Source organism: Physeter macrocephalus, chromosome 12, assembly GCF_002837175.3.
Source record: "Physeter macrocephalus isolate SW-GA chromosome 12, ASM283717v5, whole genome shotgun sequence".
In the NCBI taxonomy this organism is placed as follows: Eukaryota; Metazoa; Chordata; class Mammalia; order Artiodactyla; family Physeteridae; genus Physeter; species Physeter macrocephalus.
This window is the reverse complement of record NC_041225.1, coordinates 79,028,237-79,040,306: the sequence shown is the minus strand read 5'-3', so window position 1 is coordinate 79,040,306 and position 12,070 is coordinate 79,028,237. Positions and strand designations below refer to the sequence as shown.

The 12,070-nt window shown below is 39.0% G+C and overlaps 1 protein-coding gene across 5 annotated transcripts in view; it reads left to right on the top strand.

Annotated features, from left to right (window-relative positions):
* Nucleotides 1-1,524: 1,524 nt before the first annotated feature.
* The window catches only part of VPS54 (VPS54 subunit of GARP complex), a 109,237-nt gene continuing 98,691 nt past the window's right edge, over nt 1,525-12,070 (top strand). For 2 of the 5 annotated variants that reach the window (XM_007111923.4, XM_055089203.1), the window contains exon 1: nt 1,530-2,010. The gene's annotated coding sequence lies outside the window, so the exon portion shown is untranslated. Of the gene's footprint in view, nt 2,011-12,070 lie in introns of all 5 variants that reach the window. The other 3 variants (XR_003682438.2, XM_028497143.2, XM_007111925.4) reach the window with 3 other exon arrangements.

Here is a 12,070-nt window from a genome sequence, read left to right as displayed (position 1 = left end):
TAACCCAAGTGCCAACTACAGCAACTAGGAATCTTTTTGAAACAAGGTGGGGTATAAATGCAAATATTTTTTAAAAGGCCAAACTGCCAGGTTTAAGGCAGCTTTTGAACTATTGTTGATTTCCTGATGTGGTTCCAAAATATAGGAACCTTCTATATTTCTTAGTATAATCTGTGAACTGATTCCAGATTTAAAGTGAATTATTTTCCTTTCTGGCCTTTGATGAAATTTGGTGAGTCTTTCCTTGATATGTTCATAATATAAACTCATCTGGTTTTATATAAGATTGGGGATTTAGGAGGATTTCTTATTTAAAAGTTAAATTTAGTTCACATTGGAGATTGATATTCTCATTCTCCTTATTACAAAACTGTAGAGAATTGAATTTGAAAAACATACTGTAAGAATTTCCCCTCAGCTATTTTTGTTGCTTCCTTCTCTTTTGTCCTTCCCTTCCCCCAACTTTAGCTCCTTAGTGTGTAAATTATTATTTCACAAAGAGTTATGTTTGCAGTTTTCAAAGTGACTTCTTAGAAGTGAAATTTGAAACATTTTTTTTTTCAATCCCCAAAGGTAAGACTTATATTTTCACTTTTGATTTGTTAAAACACACTGTCTTATAAATGCCTGAAACTTTGATATTTTTAGGCAAAGAAATAATTTCAAAATTGAAAGAAATCTTCCTAAAATTAAGACATAAGCACTCAAATGGCCCTTTCCTCTCTTTTAAAAAAATATCCTAAGACATTCTCTTTCTTGTGGATTGTATTTTATTGGATTAAGATCACCAGCCCTCTGAAACCCGGCTAAATTGGATTACTGTTGAGAATCACAGGGAGGAAGTATTAATAATATACACACACTTCAAGCATCTCAGTCAAATAGCAGGAATAACTGATTTCAGTGCCAGAGAAGTTTGATAGGTGCCTGGAAGGCAGGCCTGGAACTAGGGGAAAACTTAGGAGAAGAACTTGGTGAGGGAAGGCCTCGAGAGAGAGACAATGCACTGTTTCCAGAGTCCAGTGGATTGTTGGGGAGGGGGTCACCTTAAACCTTTCAAAGGACGCTTAACTGGGAAATTCTGAGCAGCCTTCACTTTGAAGGGGGTGAAAGGAGAGGTGGAATGTTGTGGAAGTATCTCCTTTAATAGGCGCTGGGTGGTTGAGGGATGTTTGGAGTCAGTTGGTCTGGGGGGTGGGCAAAGGCCACCCTGAGGGGTCGCGGACCGTCCCTGGGAAGGCGGCAGACGGCACCTGGCTGCCGCCGAAAGCACCTCGGGGTGGGGGAAGGGTCGTGGGGAAAAGTCGAGTTGAGCGTGGGTTTCTCTCTTTGCCTGGAGGACTATTAGAAGAGATTAGAGGAGGCGCCGAGCAGCCGCGCGGGGTATTCCCCGCTCCGGGGGAACGCCGGCGGCGCCAGCGCCGGCCTTCTGAGGCGGCGAGAGCTACCCCCGGTCCGGGCCGCGGCCTCCCGCCCCGGCGGAGCCGCGCGGTGGATTGTGGGCTGGGGGCTGCGGCGGCCTCATTGCGGCCTCGGACACTGTCTCCCCGGACCTAGCCGGGCCGAGGCAGGCAGGCGGGCGGGGTGAGGGGAAGCAGTGGAGCAGGGAGCAGAAGCGCTAGGGTAGTGGTCGCGGCGCGGCGCGGCGCGGCGGCGGCGGCGGCGGCTCCTCTGGAGGCCGGGGATGTGGGAGAGGCGGTGGCAGGAGCGGCGGAGGCGGCGCTGCGGACCCGGGGGAAACTGCTGGCTGACAGGACACCCGGGAGAGACGTGAGGAAGCCGCCGCTGCCGCCTCTCACCCCCGAGCGGAGCTGGGCTCGAGAGGGCGGCCCTGTGCTCCCCCAGCCGACTAGCCAGCCGGCGCGGGGCGGGGGCGGGAAGCCAGGCTCGGGCCCAGCCGGGCTCCGGGCGGCGGCGGCCGCGGAGCAGCAGCCTCGGCGCGACGTGGAGGGTTGGAGGCGGCGGCGATGCACTAGGCCTCGCTCTGGGGCTGCTGCCCGGGACCCGCAGGTAGGTGTCGGGCCGGCCGCATACGGCCCCCAGCGCTTCGCGGCCCACCCTCACCCCGATCTCCTGTAGAGGGAGGACCGAGACCCCACCCCCTCTGTCTCCTCCCCTGCCGGAGCCGGCGGAGTTTCGGTCATAACTGACCAGCGCGGAAGCTTCCATTCCTCCCGGCCACCACCACCTCCCCTTCCTTCTTACTCTTCCTCCGGGATCGGGGCCGGCAGCTGTGCTCCTCGCTTCCAGCCCGCGGCCGCGACGCCGCTCTCGCCCCTCTCTCCCCTCTCGGGGATCCGGGCTGTGGAACCGCCACCACCCGCCTTAGACGCTGCCCCCAAACTTTCCCTTTCTTTTTCAAGCCGGACCCTTACCCCTTTTTGATCCTACTGGAATAATTTAAATTAAAAAAGTCATTTTTTCCTTCTGGCGAAAGCCAGCCCAGAAAATAACTCGGTGTTTTGCAGTTTGACAATTTAGCTCGCAATCATTTGTTCAATAATTAATTTTTCTTCAGTTATGTGTCTTTCCATCTCTGCATTGGTACAAAGGCAGGCCTTCCCAGCCCTCCTGTCGTTGACAAGGGAACTTTTGCCTGCCCATTATAATTAACCACTTGGTCTGTCCGTGCACTGAGTTCGGGATGGTATTTTTGGAATTTTGGTTGACCCGGGTTGCAATTTTTTTTTAAAGTTCCCCTTTCGCCAGCTTTATTTTGGTCTTTATTGGGGCTCTCCTTACTTTCGAAGAATTAAATTGGAATGTTTTTGTGTTTTGCTTTTAATTGGTTCTATATCTGATTTGTCAAACCCCAGGGCAATCTTAAGAGTAAATGCTTACAAGGCAAGTGATGTCATGATAGTATACTGAGATATGTGTTATTGTGGTAACTTAAACTGCAGATTTTGATGGACAGTCAGGTTGACTTTTATATCTGATGAAGTGTTCTAGTTGGAAAAGTACCTTCAGAGCCTTAATGACTTCTGAGCAGTTATGATAGAACAGATGGAATGATGGGATTTATTTGTTTGACTGTATTTGTATTGCAGTCAGAGTCTGATTTCCTAGAAATAGGTATTACTTGATTGTTCATAGTGGTCATCATTGCTAATGATAGGTTTTGGTAAAAATGATCAATGTGTGCAAATTTTGGGCGATTGATGGTTGTGGTTTGAGGGATTAGATGTTTGCGATTTTATTGTGATTTGGCTGTTTTAAAATTATGCTCTGTTAATTTCAGAATTATTGCACTATCAGGACAGACATTACAATCTGAGGATCACTTTTAAAAGAAATACATGTTTTATGGTTTTCTTTATAAAGAATGCATTACAAAACTATAAAGACTGTTCACATTTTCTTGTTGTTGATGATATTAATATATTTTAGTCTTGGAGAGGTATTGTTACTCTAACACTGGGCTTTCTGAAGTGTTTTCCGTTGCTTTTAAATTATCCAAAGTTTACTAAGAAAAGATGATTACATTTGCATCTGTTTTCTGGAAAAGTTAAAGTTTATTTCTGAATAGGTATTAAGTTTTTATGTCAGAATTAAAATCAAATCTTACATAACTCTTGAAATGGCAAACTGCAGAATTTGCTCTTAATCACATTCCTTTCCTATCAGTATAAGTTGATTAAAATTCTTTTCCTGCTTTTCGCTTTTTACATACTGTATTGAGTAAAAGTACACTTATTTAAAGTGTTAAATTCATCCATTTTTAGTATATTTACATAGTTGTGTAACCATCACCATAATCTAATTTTAGAATATTTTCATCACCCCAAAAAGAAACTCCCCATACTCCCCACCCCAGCCCCAGACCTAGGCAACCACTAATATACTTTCCATCTCAATGAGTGAATTGTGGTTCACTCAAAAATAGTATCAGCTCCCTGTAAAGTTTTTCTTTTAAGATTAATTTCCATGTTTAAAATAGTTCTGGACAGGAAATAATCAACTGATCACTGGTATTAATAAGTGATGTTTTAAACAGTTGATATACTGTTTGGTTGTATTCCTCATGGATTACTATAAAGAGTGGAGAAAGAAAAAAGTTAGGATGAATGACTTACGTGATCTCAGGAGGTGGTTTAGTCAGCTGGGAGTCAGTAAGTAAAAGTTGAAGGAGTATTTTTGCCATTGGATATTAGGGCTGGAAAAGATCTTAAAGGTCATCAGCTTACTTCCTGCCTGCTTCGCAAATAGATGGCAGGAACCAGATGAGGAAATCTGAAGAGTGGAAGGTTGAATCTCTAGAATGCATGGCTCAAGAACCACAATGTGACAATGTAAGGCAAGAAATGGGGATTTGCAAGTTAGAACTGTTTAGCTCCTATGTATATATAAGTTATGTATGTATATAGGTATGTAAGTATTTGACAATTTACTAGCAGAGTAGGGAGAGAACTGGACATTCCCCAACTTTGGGATGGAGGAGAAGAGGTGACAGTAGATGTGATTCATGTTACAAAATCCTCTAAAATGCTTTAACCTAAAGGAGGATGGCATATATATTATTTAGCTATCTTCTTGTACTATTACCATCTTATTTTTAAAAATCCAAATTTTAAAAACAAAATTAATTTTTAAAAATTATACAGGGCTGGTTGGAGGCCTCCTTTTTCAAAGACCCAGGACCCTAACATCTAAACCAATGGTACTCAGATAGGGGCAGTTTTGCCCTCTAAGGAACGTTTGGCAGTGTCTGTAGACATTATTCATTGTCACAACTGAGGGTGGGGTGCTATTGCTAAATATCCTAGGATGCACAGGACATGTCCTACTTCACCCACACACACAACAAAGAATTATCTGACCCTACATATCAGTAATGTTCTAATCCTGTGGTTTGTGTGATTCTGGTAAGGGCCTGAGCAAATGTTCTTGACTCCCACCAGATTGGAAAATATTTTCAGTGGGTATTGTTTGGTGGGTTAGATTAAACTTTAGGTCCTCTAGCAATTCTGTCTCTTTGCAGGGGGAGGCTGTTGAGGGAAAATTAAAAGGAAATTTGTGACATAATGCAGATATTCTTTAGTCTGTTTAGTTGTCTTCAAATTTGAAGTAAAAAAATTTTTTCCTGAAAATGGCAGCCTTACTTTACTGCAGATTTGAACTATTATGTTTTGAACTGTTTGTTACTAGTGCATAGGTTTTTGAAATTGGAAATAAATAGTATTTTCTCTATCTAGATTTCTTTTCCTGGTAGCTTCAACTGTGAAGAAAAGAGAGAAGTAAGCTAAAGTGTTTTAATTAATTAATAGTGTATGTTGTGATGCAGAAAAATTCAAAGCTTGTACATGAATCTCATCTCTTTTTTTTTTTTCTTATGGGCCCCTTTTGACTCTAATTTCTTTATAACAAGCTTAATTTGGTGAAAGAAGAAGAAAAGATTGAAAAGTTGGAATCACTTTTGCTGTTTACCAGCCTTATGACTTTAGATAAATTACTCAATCTTTCTGAGCCTCAGTTTTCTCATCTATAAAGTAGGAATGGGGGCTTCCCTGGTGGTGCAGTGGTTGAGAGTCCGCCTGCTGATGCAGGGGACACGGGTTCGTGCCCCGGTCCAGGAAGATCCCACATGCCGCGGAGCGGCTGGGCCCGTGAGCCATGGCCGCTGAGCCTGCGCGTCCGGAGCCTGTGCTCCGCAACGGGAGAGGCCACAACAGTGAGAGGCCCGCGTACCAAAAAAAAAAAAAAAAAAAGTAGGAATAGTGATAATTCCTGTATTATAAAGTTATTGTGAGAATTAAATGAGGTAATGTGTGTTAAGATGCTGTGTAAACTGTAAAATACTATATGAGTTAGTTAATGTACCTGAAACTAATATAATGTTATGTCAATTATACCTCAGTTAATAAAAAAAGACTTACTTGTTTCAGAAGAATCAAATTAGATGGTGCCAAAGCAAGAATATAGAAAGCTAGGCAGAGAATAGTAACTGCTGACAACCTCTCTAGGGAGAAGAGAGAAGTTCTAAGAATATATTGCTAACAAACTAGTAAAAGAACTAGTATCATCACCATAATCTGGAGGTCTTCCAACTAGGGGCAGACTGACTTCCTTCAGTAGCACCTGAGGGTATCACTATTACAACACAGTATAAAACTGATTATTAAAATGGTGAAATTAAGTTATAAAGAAAAGGTTACCTTGTTTTCAAAATATGCTGTTTGAAAAGTCATAAAAATGTATAATTTAAGAATTAAAAATTTCATAAGTGTCTTATACAAAAAGTTTTAGCCTTATCAAGAGTAAGCTATAGTTATCTGGATCAATTACCTTGCTGGGGATAATTCCTTCTGTCTTCATTTACTATTCATGCCTTTCTTCATATTTTAAGGGTTATATATGAATATTGTGGTAATTCATCATATTTTATGATGTTTTTCTCATGAGTGAATAAAGTAAAATTTTGAAATCATAATAGTTATGTCAAGAAAGTTTGTGCCCTTGTTTGTTTTGTTTTTATTTTGTTTTTTTTTTTTAATTTGGCTAAATAAAATCCTAAACTATAGCAGTGTCAGTTGGAATGGTGAGCAAGGGATGGATTTGTGATGAATTTTAAAGGTAGAATCCATAGGACAGTTCAAGTTGGTATAGACATTGAAGAATGTGGAGAGGTCAGGGAGTTAAGTTGGCTCTAGTGTTTCTAGCTTGGTAAACTACATAGATGGTGTTGTTAACTGAGCTAGAGAAGGAATACGTTTTTGGCAGGTAGGGGAGGGTGGATAAAGATGGTAGATAATGAATTTAAGTTTTGGATATATTGAATTTTAGGTATCTCTGAGACTTGTAGGTGAAGATGCCCAGTAGGCAGTTACAAATTTGGGTATGGAATACTGAAAAGAGGTTAGAAGTGGAGAAAGATCTTGAATCTATCCAGTTTTCTCCATCTCCTCTACCATTATCTGAGTTCAGGCTACTGTCATCTCTCACCTACATTATTACAAGTTTCCTATTTGGTCTCTTCTAGTATTAGTCTTCTCCAATCCATTCTCAGTGCTATAATCAGTGATTTTTCTTAAGGGCAAATTTGATTATATCCTTCCTCAGCTTAAATTATTTCTGTGACTTTCCTCATGATGAAACCCACATTCCTTATTCCTTTAACAGATTTATAAATTCATTTAAGTTCTTTTCCCAAGTTATCTCTCTAGCCTAGTGACTCTCCACAGCTCCCTGTTCCCCTAAAATAGACAGATTGAATTACTTGTGGTTTCTGGCAATAGGCTCTCTCTTTGCTCCAAGCCTTTGCACTACTGTTCACTATTCCTGAAGGGTTCTCCTTATCACACCCTTTCTCTCCTTCATCTATCTGACTCATTTCTACTTATGTTCAGTTCTTAGTAAGCCTTCACTGGTGCATTATTATTATTATTGAAAAATTTTAAACCCACAGAAGAGTCAAAAGAATAGTAGAACGAACACACACACACACACACACACACACACACACACACACACACACACACACACACACAGCTATAGTTATCTGGATCAATTACCTTGCTGGGGATAATTCCTTCTGTCTTCATTTACTATTCATGCCTTTCTTCATATTTTAAGGGTTATATATGAATATTGTGGTAATTCATCATATTTTATGATGTTTTTCTCATGAGTGAATAAAGTAAAATTTTGAAATCATAATAGTTATGTCAAGAAAGTTTGTGCCCTTGTTTGTTTTGTTTTTATTTTGTTTTTTTTTTTTAATTTGGCTAAATAAAATCCTAAACTATAGCAGTGTCAGTTGGAATGGTGAGCAAGGGATGGATTTGTGATGAATTTTAAAGGTAGAATCCATAGGACAGTTCAAGTTGGTATAGACATTGAAGAATGTGGAGAGGTCAGGGAGTTAAGTTGGCTCTAGTGTTTCTAGCTTGGTAAACTACATAGATGGTGTTGTTAACTGAGCTAGAGAAGGAATACGTTTTTGGCAGGTAGGGGAGGGTGGATAAAGATGGTAGATAATGAATTTAAGTTTTGGATATATTGAATTTTAGGTATCTCTGAGACTTGTAGGTGAAGATGCCCAGTAGGCAGTTACAAATTTGGGTATGGAATACTGAAAAGAGGTTAGAAGTGGAGAAAGATCTTGAATCTATCCAGTTTTCTCCATCTCCTCTACCATTATCTGAGTTCAGGCTACTGTCATCTCTCACCTACATTATTACAAGTTTCCTATTTGGTCTCTTCTAGTATTAGTCTTCTCCAATCCATTCTCAGTGCTATAATCAGTGATTTTTCTTAAGGGCAAATTTGATTATATCCTTCCTCAGCTTAAATTATTTCTGTGACTTTCCTCATGATGAAACCCACATTCCTTATTCCTTTAACAGATTTATAAATTCATTTAAGTTCTTTTCCCAAGTTATCTCTCTAGCCTAGTGACTCTCCACAGCTCCCTGTTCCCCTAAAATAGACAGATTGAATTACTTGTGGTTTCTGGCAATAGGCTCTCTCTTCGCTCCAAGCCTTTGCACTACTGTTCACTATTCCTGAAGGGTTCTCCTTATCACACCCTTTCTCTCCTTCATCTATCTGACTCATTTCTACTTATGTTCAGTTCTTAGTAAGCCTTCACTGGTGCATTATTATTATTATTGAAAAATTTTAAACCCACAGAAGAGTCAAAAGAATAGTAGAACGAACACACACACACACACACACACACACACACACACACACACACACACACACACACCCCTTTGCCAAACCTGAAAACAGGATGTAGATATTGTGATGCTTCATTCCTAATACTTAAGCATGCATCTCCCAGTTACAGGGACATTCTCTCACATAACCACAATACCATTATGATACCTAAGAATGTCAACAATTACTCAATAACATTATTCAACATATAGTCAATACTTAAATTTTCCCATTTGTCCCAAAATTATAGCTTTTTTTCTCCCTTTAATGCAAGATTCAGTCAAGATTCATGCATTGCATTTGGTTTGTATGTCTCTCTCTTTTTTTTTAACATCTTTATTGTAGTATAATTGCTTTACAATGGTGTGTTAGTTTCTGCTTTACAACAAAGTGAATCAGTTATACATATACATATGTTCCCTTATCTCTTCCCTCTTGCGTCTCCCTCCCTCCCACCCTCCCTATCCCACCCCACTAGATGGTCACAAACCACCTAGTGGCTTGTATGTCTCTTTAGTCTCCCCCAATCTGGACTAGTCCCACTGTCTCCCTTTCTTCTTGGGTTTATCTTTTGAAAAGTAGAGGCATTTGTCCTCAGGTATCTTCCATATTCTGAATTAGTCTGTTTCTTTATGATTTGATTCTGGTAGAATATTTCTGGCAAGAATACCACACAGATGATATATATACCTACCACTTTATCACATCAGGAGACACATAATGTCAGGCTGTCCCCTGTTGGTGATTCCAGCTTGATCACTTGGTAAAGGTGAGAACTGACAGATCTCTACTATTTAATACATAATTGATAGTGTGATACTTCATTGCCGTGTAAATATCCTGTTCCTAACAATCTTTTAAACTAATGGTTTTAGCATCCGTTAATGATTCTTGCTTGAATCAGTCATTGCATTGGTGGGTTACAAAGGGTGATTTTTCTAATTCTTTCATTCCATCTACATTTATTACCTTCATTGATTTTTGAGAGCAGTGAGATCAGGTTAGATGAAGACTGAATATAAGCAATTGAATTTAGAAGTCAGGTCATTCCTCACCTTTTCCAGAGCCAAGTGAGTGGTGAAGATGGAAGATGGATTACTAAGGAGGTAGACCAGAGAGAAAATAGAGGTTTGCCAGTGAAGGGGAGGCAAGAAGAAGTAGCTTGAATAGATAGAGTTGAAGGAAAGAACTTTAATTTAGTACTTGAGCATTTTTTTGATGGATTGATGAGATTGACAGTAGGAGACTCAGGAGAGTCAGGGAACAATTAATAGAACAAGATCTCAGATGAAGTGCAGAAAGATGAGATCAAGAACAGCAGGTTGGGGGATTAACTCTGGAAAAGAGTAGACACCTATACTGTACCTCAGAAAGTTAGGAGTTGTGTATAGGTGAGAATTAGGTATGTTTGGATATGGATGGAAGAAGTCATATCTGAGGACTTTTTTTTTTATTGCTATGTGGTAGACATTTACTTTTTGAGCATGAGATTGATGGAGGTAAGCTAGGGGACATGAGAGTAATGAAAATTTGTTATGAATACTGTGGGGATTGGGAAAGAGAAGTGCTTGAGGATAAATAAGTGAAAGGACTGCTGAGCAGAGCCTCATCTGAGATTGGAACTCATAAATGTATAATCTGCATGTTTTACATAAATTTTCTCTGGCAGTGTTCTGCATCCAGGAGCAAAGCGAAGACAGATTGTATTGAAGATGGATGAGGGAGGAGAGAATTGAACATGCAAGGGAGACTGTTGAAGTAATTGACCATGAGATCCAAGCTAAGTGGAGAAGCTTGTGAGGCAGAACAGGGCTAAGAGACCCAGACAGTGGGGAGAGGAGGTATAGAGGTAATATCAAGCAGTAATTAATTAAAATGCTAATTTATTGTTGGTTTGGGGTTATAGTACTAATAAACTTTACAGTTATTTACTTTATACCTCAAACTAACATTTAATATTTTCATTCTTGAACCACTTATTGACTCACTGCAGGTGAGTTTCTAGCTATTTTGCTTTATTTTCTCTAAAAAGAAAATTTCTTGAAAGCATCATCTTTATTATTACTTAACATTTATAGAGTACATACTTGTTTAGATTATTTGAAGACCCTTCCCTTCAAGGATCTAGATACAAAATGTATTTTATTTACAAAGATAGACTTAACACTAGATTGTTTTTACTCTAGAAAGAAGCAAGGCAGGGATAACCCAAAACAGTGGATAAATCCTAGTGTCATTTTTGTCCTTCTTAGGAAAACATTAATATATAAGTTTCTCTTAGCAACTATTTTCAAGGTAGGTTGATTATACAGATTTTCTTTTAAATTTACTCTTTTTGTAGACATGTTAATAAGTATCTACTGGTTTGCATATTTAAGACATTTGTATTCTCCGGTAACTTTGAATGAGTGATTTTAGGATTTATTTGTTAATCTTTGGTCAAGACACCAAGAACAGAATACCAGTGTTCTCATCTGATTCACTTTGACAAAAATTTCACTAGTAATACAGTAATCTCAGTGCACTAAAGGAGTTATATTTTGATTTCATTCAATTTTTTACATGCTAGAGACAGATTTTTTTCACAGTACAGTTTTATCATTCAGTTCCAGGCCTGTGAACCCTTCATTAATTTCAATGGCTGCTATAGTATGTTATTTTAGTGTATTAAGTCTCTGATGAGTGCTGGGGAAAAAAGACATTGTTTTTATTTTTAATAACATCTAGATTTAAAAAATATATTTATGTTGTTTTTTGAGGATATTTGTGATTTTATTCCTGATAAGAATGTCACACGTGAAATAGTACTTATAGCCGTTTAAAAATACATAAATTTAATATTAAATTTAGTAAAATTAGTAAATTTAATATTACAAATATTTATACTTTTTATCCTTCTGGCCAAATTTCTCTCTTACTGTTCCTTCTTGTCACTAAATCAAAAGTAAATAAGGAACTTCAGGAAACACCTGTATTCAGAGTTTCCTACAAGGCCCAGGGTCTCATACATGTCAAATGGGAATGTAAGGAAAAAGCAAATTAGATTAGCACAACTTTGTTCTTATTTTCTGTTCCTTTAGCTTCAACTTGATTTCCCCCAATTTAGAAATACTGATATATGCAAGACAAAAAAACCCACCACACTGTAATGTCCAACCAAAGATCGATGTGATGGAAGTTAGTAGAGATTATTTTTTAATCATAGTAATTTAAAATATCTCAAATATGTCATATTTTAAGCACTTGCTTGACATAAATCACAGCAAGATCTTTTTTGATCCACCTCCTAGAGTAATGGAAATAAAAACAAAAATAAACAAATGGGACCTAATGAAACTTCAAAGCTTTTGCAAAGGAAAGGAAACTACAAACAAGACAAAAAGACAACCCTCAGAATGGGAGAAAATAT